The following is an 8,630-nucleotide window of genomic DNA, read 5'->3' on the forward strand; positions in this document are numbered from 1 at the left end:
TAAATGTAGAAATGTGTCTTTTTTAGGATGAACTAAAAAGCGAAATGAGTAATTTTAATGAAAATTTTGATAATGATTTTCAAGCGGAAAGAGATGGAGACGCAAAAGAAAAGAATTCGAATAATAAAGAAAGATTGTTGCCTCTTTTCCAGAGTATGTATGCTTTGATGTTAATGATATTTGGAAAATGTTTGAGATGAATCAAACGTGAGTTTAATATAGGTTCAGTTCTAAAGATTTTTAGCCATATTAACTCATGCTACATTTAAAATTTGAGTTTAGACATTAACCTTTATTATAATTCTAGTGGTTTATGCTTGGTATTATAATTATTAAGTTTGGTCAAATCTCTCAAAGCTATGTTAAGATTTTTTTCAATAATAAATATAGTTAATATGAATGTGTTGTTTACTTGGGTTTTCAGTCCAAATGAGTTGATGTTTATTTACTTTCCAGGATAATTATTACTAAGTGAAAAATAGAAAGATCTTTCTTTGTTCATCTTTAACTTGTCATATTTCAAAGAAAAGGAATAAAAACGAAAAAGGCTTTCAATTATGCAAATTGATACAAAATTATCCTTCTTCTATTTTTCGAACCTAAATACTTTTGACGTCAACTTTTTTGCTCTATTTTGCCCCTATCTTTAACAATTAAATAATAATCACAATTAACAAATTCACTTATGACATGCTGATACCCTATTGACTGGCCTAATAATTAATTAACTAATTAGAAAAATCAAACACCCCTATTGACTGGCCTAATAATTAATTAACTAATTAGAAAAATCAAACACCCACGCAGAAGCCCCACCCGTAATGTATCCTGAATCTTTTAGCCCAAATCTTCATCCCCAAACCTTTAACCCTACATAAAAATACTTATGCTCATTTCAACAAGAAGAGCTCTGCCATGGTCGGCGGTTCGAGACAGCCTGGCACACCAATGGCTGCAAGCCCTCTTGCATCGATCACTTCTTCCAGAACCACTGATTCTTGCTGAGTTAAGCGCCATCGACGTCAAGGTTTTTAATTTGATTTACCAGATCGGAATAGTTAGCAAACATATATGAATCCATTTCGGATTATTTTTTTAAGAGTAGATCCTTCATTCCACATGTTAATTTAAGACTTGATATGATTTTTTTTCCAAATATATTAATTTTACTTTATATACTTCGTATTCACTTTTCAGAGTTTGTGTGACTCAAAAATAGGATTGTTGCAACTTTAAGGTTCGATACAACATATATTTCTCAGATATTAATTTTAGGTGGCCCAAATCGACTACTTTTTATCTCTTTACCATTAGTTCACTTACTCATTATGAACAAATTGTTATACTTACGACTACTATATAGCAATATATATATATATATCTTATGATTCAACCATAGTTTAAAATTATTAATGTTTGTAACTGTAGACAGTAAAATTCTCGTCGAGAAAAGAATAATCAAGAACGGAAAATTATAGCAACAATCATTTTATTATTTCAAGTGCGAGTGTTACAATCTCTATAATTCCTCTGAATTCGCCTTTTCAAATATAAATTCAAGGGCTTTAAAGCTTGTTCTTGAATTCGGTGGTCTTGATCTTGATCGTTCTTGAACTTGAATGCTTGAATTCTTAAACTTGTAGCTTTGTAGAGAATTAAATGGCGTTTGTACCACAGAGTTTTTCTAGCTTCTTGTTTAGAATTTTCTGTGTGTCCCTTTTCTGAATTATGAGGACTCCTATTTATAGTTTTAGAATAGAGGAGTTGCGATTGGAATAGGATTCCGTTCAGCCAATCAGATTTAAGTGACGTGGCATATGAGTTTTATGGAGCGGGCTTGTCATCTTTGACACATGTCATGATTCTATTGGTTTTCTTATTTGACTTGGTATGCCACATCATCTGCACACGTGGCGCCAAGATGGGCTCTAGAATGAGATGAGATTGGGTTTAACAAATTGGGTTCATCCAATGTAGCCCAAATCAATTAATTTAGACTTTAATTAAATTCATATTTATTGGACTTAAATATTTAACTCAATTATATCAACCCACAATATTTATTTGGATTAATATTTTTATGAATTTCAATATAATCCGAATCATTTTATAAATTTATATTTAATAAATTTTAAATGATTACAAATGCCCCCTGCTTCAAGTCTTGTCGAGATATTTTATCTTTTAGAGACTAGGCTTGAAGCATTAACCGGTTACTAAATTCACCTTAGTTAAAAATGAATTGTAATTGAATTAACTATTGTAATCCTACTCAATTTCATATTCCTATATATGGTTTATTGCCCAAACCAAAAGGAAATCATAATTCAATTAGGAATTGTAATCCTACTCAATTTCATATTCATATATATGTTTTATTGCCCAAGCCAAAAAGAAATTGTAATTGAACTAGGAATTGTAATCCTACTCAATTTCATATTCATATATATGTTTTATTGCCCAAGCCAAAAAGAAACTGTAATTGAACTAGGAATTGTAATCCTACTCAATTTCATATTCATATTATGTTTTATTGCCCAAGCCAAAAAAGAAATTGTAATTGAACTAGGAATTGTAATCCTACTCGATTTTATATTCATATATATGTTTTATTGCCCAAGCCAAAAAGAAATTGTAATTGAACTGGGAGAAGGATTCTATCCCACCACATGACATCTATAAATAGATACATTGTCTCCATAATTTTATCTTCAATTACGGATTGTGAGCCTACGACGAAAAGGGCATACTCAAGGTAATTTTCCTTCTTTTTTATTATTTTCGTCACTTTTTTTACAGCTTGACATGTCTGTCGTAGAAAATTCATATCTCATTGTAGAAAAATCAAAATCATGAACCGTTTGATTTTTCTGAAACTAGACTTTTAGATCTCCAACATACCCGAAATTCAAAATTTAATACCTTCATAATATTTTTAGATGATTTTTTGAAGTTAGCTCTAGATTCTGTCATGCTACAGCCTGACATGTTCGTCGTAGAAAATTCATATCTCATTGTAGAAAAATCAAAATCATAAACCGTTTGATTTTTCAGAAACTAGACTTTTTGATCTCTAACATATCCAAAATTCAAAATTTAATACCTTCAGAATCTTTCTAGATGATTTTTTGAAGTTAGCTCTAGATTCTGTCATGCTACAGCCTGACATGTTCGTCGGAGAAAATTCATATCTCATTGTAGAAAAATCAAAATCATGAACCGTTTGATTTTTCTGAAACTAGACTTTTAGATCTCCAACATACCCGAAATTCAAAATTTAATACCTTCAGAATCTTTCTAGATGATTTTTTGAAGTTAGCTCTAGATTCTGTCATGCTACAGCCTGACATGTTCGTCGGAGAAAATTCATATCTCATTGTAGAAAAATCAAAATCATGAACCGTTTGATTTTTCTGAAACTAGACTTTTAGATCTCCAACATACCCGAAATTCAAAATTTAATACCTTCAGAATCTTTCTAGATGATTTTTTGAAGTTAGCTCTAGATTCTGTCATGCTACAGCCTGACATGTTCGTCGGAGAAAATTCATATCTCATTGTAGAAAAATCAAAATCATGAACCGTTTGATTTTTCTGAAACTAGACTTTTAGATCTCCAACATACCCGAAATTCAAAATTTAATACCTTCAGAATCTTTCTAGATGATTTTTTGAAGTTAGCTCTAGATTCTGTCATGCTACAGCCTGACATGTTCGTCGGAGAAAATTCATATCTCATTGTAGAAAAATCAAAATCATGAACCGTTTGATTTTTCTGAAACTAGACTTTTAGATCTCCAACATACCCGAAATTCAAAATTTAATACCTTCAGAATCTTTCTAGATGATTTTTTGAAGTTAGCTCTAGATTCTGTCATGCTACAGCCTGACATGTTCGTCGGAGAAAATTCATATCTCATTGTAGAAAAATCAAAATCATGAACCGTTTGATTTTTCTGAAACTAGACTTTTAGATCTCCAACATACCCGAAATTCAAAATTTAATACCTTCAGAATCTTTCTAGATGATTTTTTGAAGTTAGCTCTAGATTCTGTCATGCTACAGCCTGACATGTTCGTCGGAGAAAATTCATATCTCATTGTAGAAAAATCAAAATCATGAACCGTTTGATTTTTCTGAAACTAGACTTTTAGATCTCCAACATACCCGAAATTCAAAATTTAATACCTTCAGAATCTTTCTAGATGATTTTTTGAAGTTAGCTCTAGATTCTGTCATGCTACAGCCTGACATGTTCGTCGGAGAAAATTCATATCTCATTGTAGAAAAATCAAAATCATGAACCGTTTGATTTTTCTGAAACTAGACTTTTAGATCTCCAACATACCCGAAATTCAAAATTTAATACCTTCAGAATCTTTCTAGATGATTTTTTGAAGTTAGCTCTAGATTCTGTCATGCTACAGCCTGACATGTTCGTCGGAGAAAATTCATATCTCATTGTAGAAAAATCAAAATCATGAACCGTTTGATTTTTCTGAAACTAGACTTTTAGATCTCCAACATACCCGAAATTCAAAATTTAATACCTTCAGAATCTTTCTAGATGATTTTTTGAAGTTAGCTCTAGATTCTGTCATGCTACAGCCTGACATGTTCGTCGGAGAAAATTCATATCTCATTGTAGAAAAATCAAAATCATGAACCGTTTGATTTTTCTGAAACTAGACTTTTAGATCTCCAACATACCCGAAATTCAAAATTTAATACCTTCAGAATCTTTCTAGATGATTTTTTGAAGTTAGCTCTAGATTCTGTCATGCTACAGCCTGACATGTTCGTCGTAGAAAATTCATATCTCATTGTAGAAAAATCAAAATCATAAACCGTTTGATTTTTCAGAAACTAGACTTTTTGATCTCTAACATATCCAAAATTCAAAATTTAATACCTTCAGAATCTTTCTAGATGATTTTTTGAAGTTAGCTCTAGATTCTGTCATGCTACAGCCTGACATGTTCGTCGGAGAAAATTCATATCTCATTGTAGAAAAATCAAAATCATGAACCGTTTGATTTTTCTGAAACTAGACTTTTAGATCTCCAACATACCCGAAATTCAAAATTTAATACCTTCAGAATCTTTCTAGATGATTTTTTGAAGTTAGCTCTAGATTCTGTCATGCTACAGCCTGACATGTTCGTCGGAGAAAATTCATATCTCATTGTAGAAAAATCAAAATCATGAACCGTTTGATTTTTCTGAAACTAGACTTTTAGATCTCCAACATACCCGAAATTCAAAATTTAATACCTTCAGAATCTTTCTAGATGATTTTTTGAAGTTAGCTCTAGATTCTGTCATGCTACAGCCTGACATGTTCGTCGGAGAAAATTCATATCTCATTGTAGAAAAATCAAAATCATGAACCGTTTGATTTTTCTGAAACTAGACTTTTAGATCTCCAACATACCCGAAATTCAAAATTTAATACCTTCAGAATCTTTCTAGATGATTTTTTGAAGTTAGCTCTAGATTCTGTCATGCTACAGCCTGACATGTTCGTCGGAGAAAATTCATATCTCATTGTAGAAAAATCAAAATCATGAACCGTTTGATTTTTCTGAAACTAGACTTTTAGATCTCCAACATACCCGAAATTCAAAATTTAATACCTTCAGAATCTTTCTAGATGATTTTTTGAAGTTAGCTCTAGATTCTGTCATGCTACAGCCTGACATGTTCGTCGGAGAAAATTCATATCTCATTGTAGAAAAATCAAAATCATGAACCGTTTGATTTTTCTGAAACTAGACTTTTAGATCTCCAACATACCCGAAATTCAAAATTTAATACCTTCAGAATCTTTCTAGATGATTTTTTGAAGTTAGCTCTAGATTCTGTCATGCTACAGCCTGACATGTTCGTCGGAGAAAATTCATATCTCATTGTAGAAAAATCAAAATCATGAACCGTTTGATTTTTCTGAAACTAGACTTTTAGATCTCCAACATACCCGAAATTCAAAATTTAATACCTTCAGAATCTTTCTAGATGATTTTTTGAAGTTAGCTCTAGATTCTGTCATGCTACAGCCTGACATGTTCGTCGGAGAAAATTCATATCTCATTGTAGAAAAATCAAAATCATGAACCGTTTGATTTTTCTGAAACTAGACTTTTAGATCTCCAACATACCCGAAATTCAAAATTTAATACCTTCAGAATCTTTCTAGATGATTTTTTGAAGTTAGCTCTAGATTCTGTCATGCTACAGCCTGACATGTTCGTCGGAGAAAATTCATATCTCATTGTAGAAAAATCAAAATCATGAACCGTTTGATTTTTCTGAAACTAGACTTTTAGATCTCCAACATACCCGAAATTCAAAATTTAATACCTTCAGAATCTTTCTAGATGATTTTTTGAAGTTAGCTCTAGATTCTGTCATGCTACAGCCTGACATGTTCGTCGGAGAAAATTCATATCTCATTGTAGAAAAATCAAAATCATGAACCGTTTGATTTTTCTGAAACTAGACTTTTAGATCTCCAACATACCCGAAATTCAAAATTTAATACCTTCAGAATCTTTCTAGATGATTTTTTGAAGTTAGCTCTAGATTCTGTCATGCTACAGCCTGACATGTTCGTCGGAGAAAATTCATATCTCATTGTAGAAAAATCAAAATCATGAACCGTTTGATTTTTCTGAAACTAGACTTTTAGATCTCCAACATACCCGAAATTCAAAATTTAATACCTTCAGAATCTTTCTAGATGATTTTTTGAAGTTAGCTCTAGATTCTGTCATTCTAAAAATTCGTCACTTTTTTACAGCCTGACATGTTCATCGTAGAAAATTCATATCTTATTGTAGAAAAATCAAAATCATGAACCGTTTGATTTTTCAGAAACTAAACTTTTCGATCTCTAACATATCCAAAATTCAAAATTTAACACCTTCAGAATCTTTCTAGATGATTTTTTGAAGTTAGCTCTAAATTCTGCCATGCTAAAAATTTTCAGATTTGTGTGACTTACTAAAAATCTCGTGTCTTGACAGCGAAATCACAATCCACTTGGTGATTCCTAATAGACATAAAGGTCTACAACACATCCAACATTCAAGATTTAATATCTTTCGAGTCTCAAACATCTTGACGGGTAACAATCTCTCCTTCGCTTGTATTTCCTTTTTTTTTTTTTTTGTAGACCAGCAAAAGAAATTTTATATTTTATGGAGGCTACATAATAGAAGGATTTATCACATAAAAATGTGCTTAACGGCCATGCCTTAACAAAATAAATAAATAAAACTCTCAAGGTGTTCCATGGCCCCGAATGCTTAACCAACTTGATGCTTTACTAGAATACCGTGTAATGCTCCCGCCTTGAAAATAACCTCAAGGTTTTACAAGGTCCCGAATGCTTAACCAGCTTGAAATTTTTAATAGGATACCATGTAACGCTCCCGCCTTGAAGATGACCTCAAGGTGTTACAAGGTCCCGAATGCTTAACCAGCTTGAAATTTTTAATAGGATACCATGTAACGCTCCCGCCTTGAAGATGACCTCAAGGTGTTACAAGGTCCCGAATGCTTAACCAGCTTGAAATTTTTAATAGGATACCATGTAACGCTCCCGCCTTGAAGATGACCTCAAGGTGTTACAAGGTCCCGAATGCTTAACCAGCTTGAAATTTTTAATAGGATACCATGTAACGCTCCCGCCTTGAAGATGACCTCAAGGTGTTACAAGGTCCCGAATGCTTAACCAGCTTGAAATTTTTAATAGGATACCATGTAACGCTCCCGCCTTGAAGATGACCTCAAGGTGTTACAAGGTCCCGAATGCTTAACCAGCTTGAAATTTTTAATAGGATACCATGTAACGCTCCCGCCTTGAAGATGACCTCAAGGTGTTACAAGGTCCCGAATGCTTAACCAGCTTGAAATTTTTAATAGGATACCATGTAACGCTCCCGCCTTGAAGATGACCTCAAGGTGTTACAAGGTCCCGAATGCTTAACCAGCTTGAAATTTTTAATAGGATACCATGTAACGCTCCCGCCTTGAAGATGACCTCAAGGTGTTACAAGGTCCCGAATGCTTAACCAGCTTGAAATTTTTAATAGGATACCATGTAACGCTCCCGCCTTGAAGATGACCTCAAGGTGTTACAAGGTCCCGAATGCTTAACCAGCTTGAAATTTTTAATAGGATACCATGTAACGCTCCCGCCTTGAAGATGACCTCAAGGTGTTACAAGGTCCCGAATGCTTAACCAGCTTGAAATTTTTAATAGGATACCATGTAACGCTCCCGCCTTGAAGATGACCTCAAGGTGTTACAAGGTCCCGAATGCTTAACCAGCTTGAAATTTTTAATAGGATACCATGTAACGCTCCCGCCTTGAAGATGACCTCAAGGTGTTACAAGGTCCCGAATGCTTAACCAGCTTGAAATTTTTAATAGGATACCATGTAACGCTCCCGCCTTGAAGATGACCTCAAGGTGTTACAAGGTCCCGAATGCTTAACCAGCTTGAAATTTTTAATAGGATACCATGTAACGCTCCCGCCTTGAAGATGACCTCAAGGTGTTACAAGGTCCCGAATGCTTAACCAGCTTGAAATTTTTAATAGGATACCATGTAACGCTCCCGCCT

This window comes from Solanum pennellii, chromosome 8 (genome assembly GCF_001406875.1).
Source record: "Solanum pennellii chromosome 8, SPENNV200".
Taxonomy (NCBI): domain Eukaryota; kingdom Viridiplantae; phylum Streptophyta; class Magnoliopsida; order Solanales; family Solanaceae; genus Solanum; species Solanum pennellii.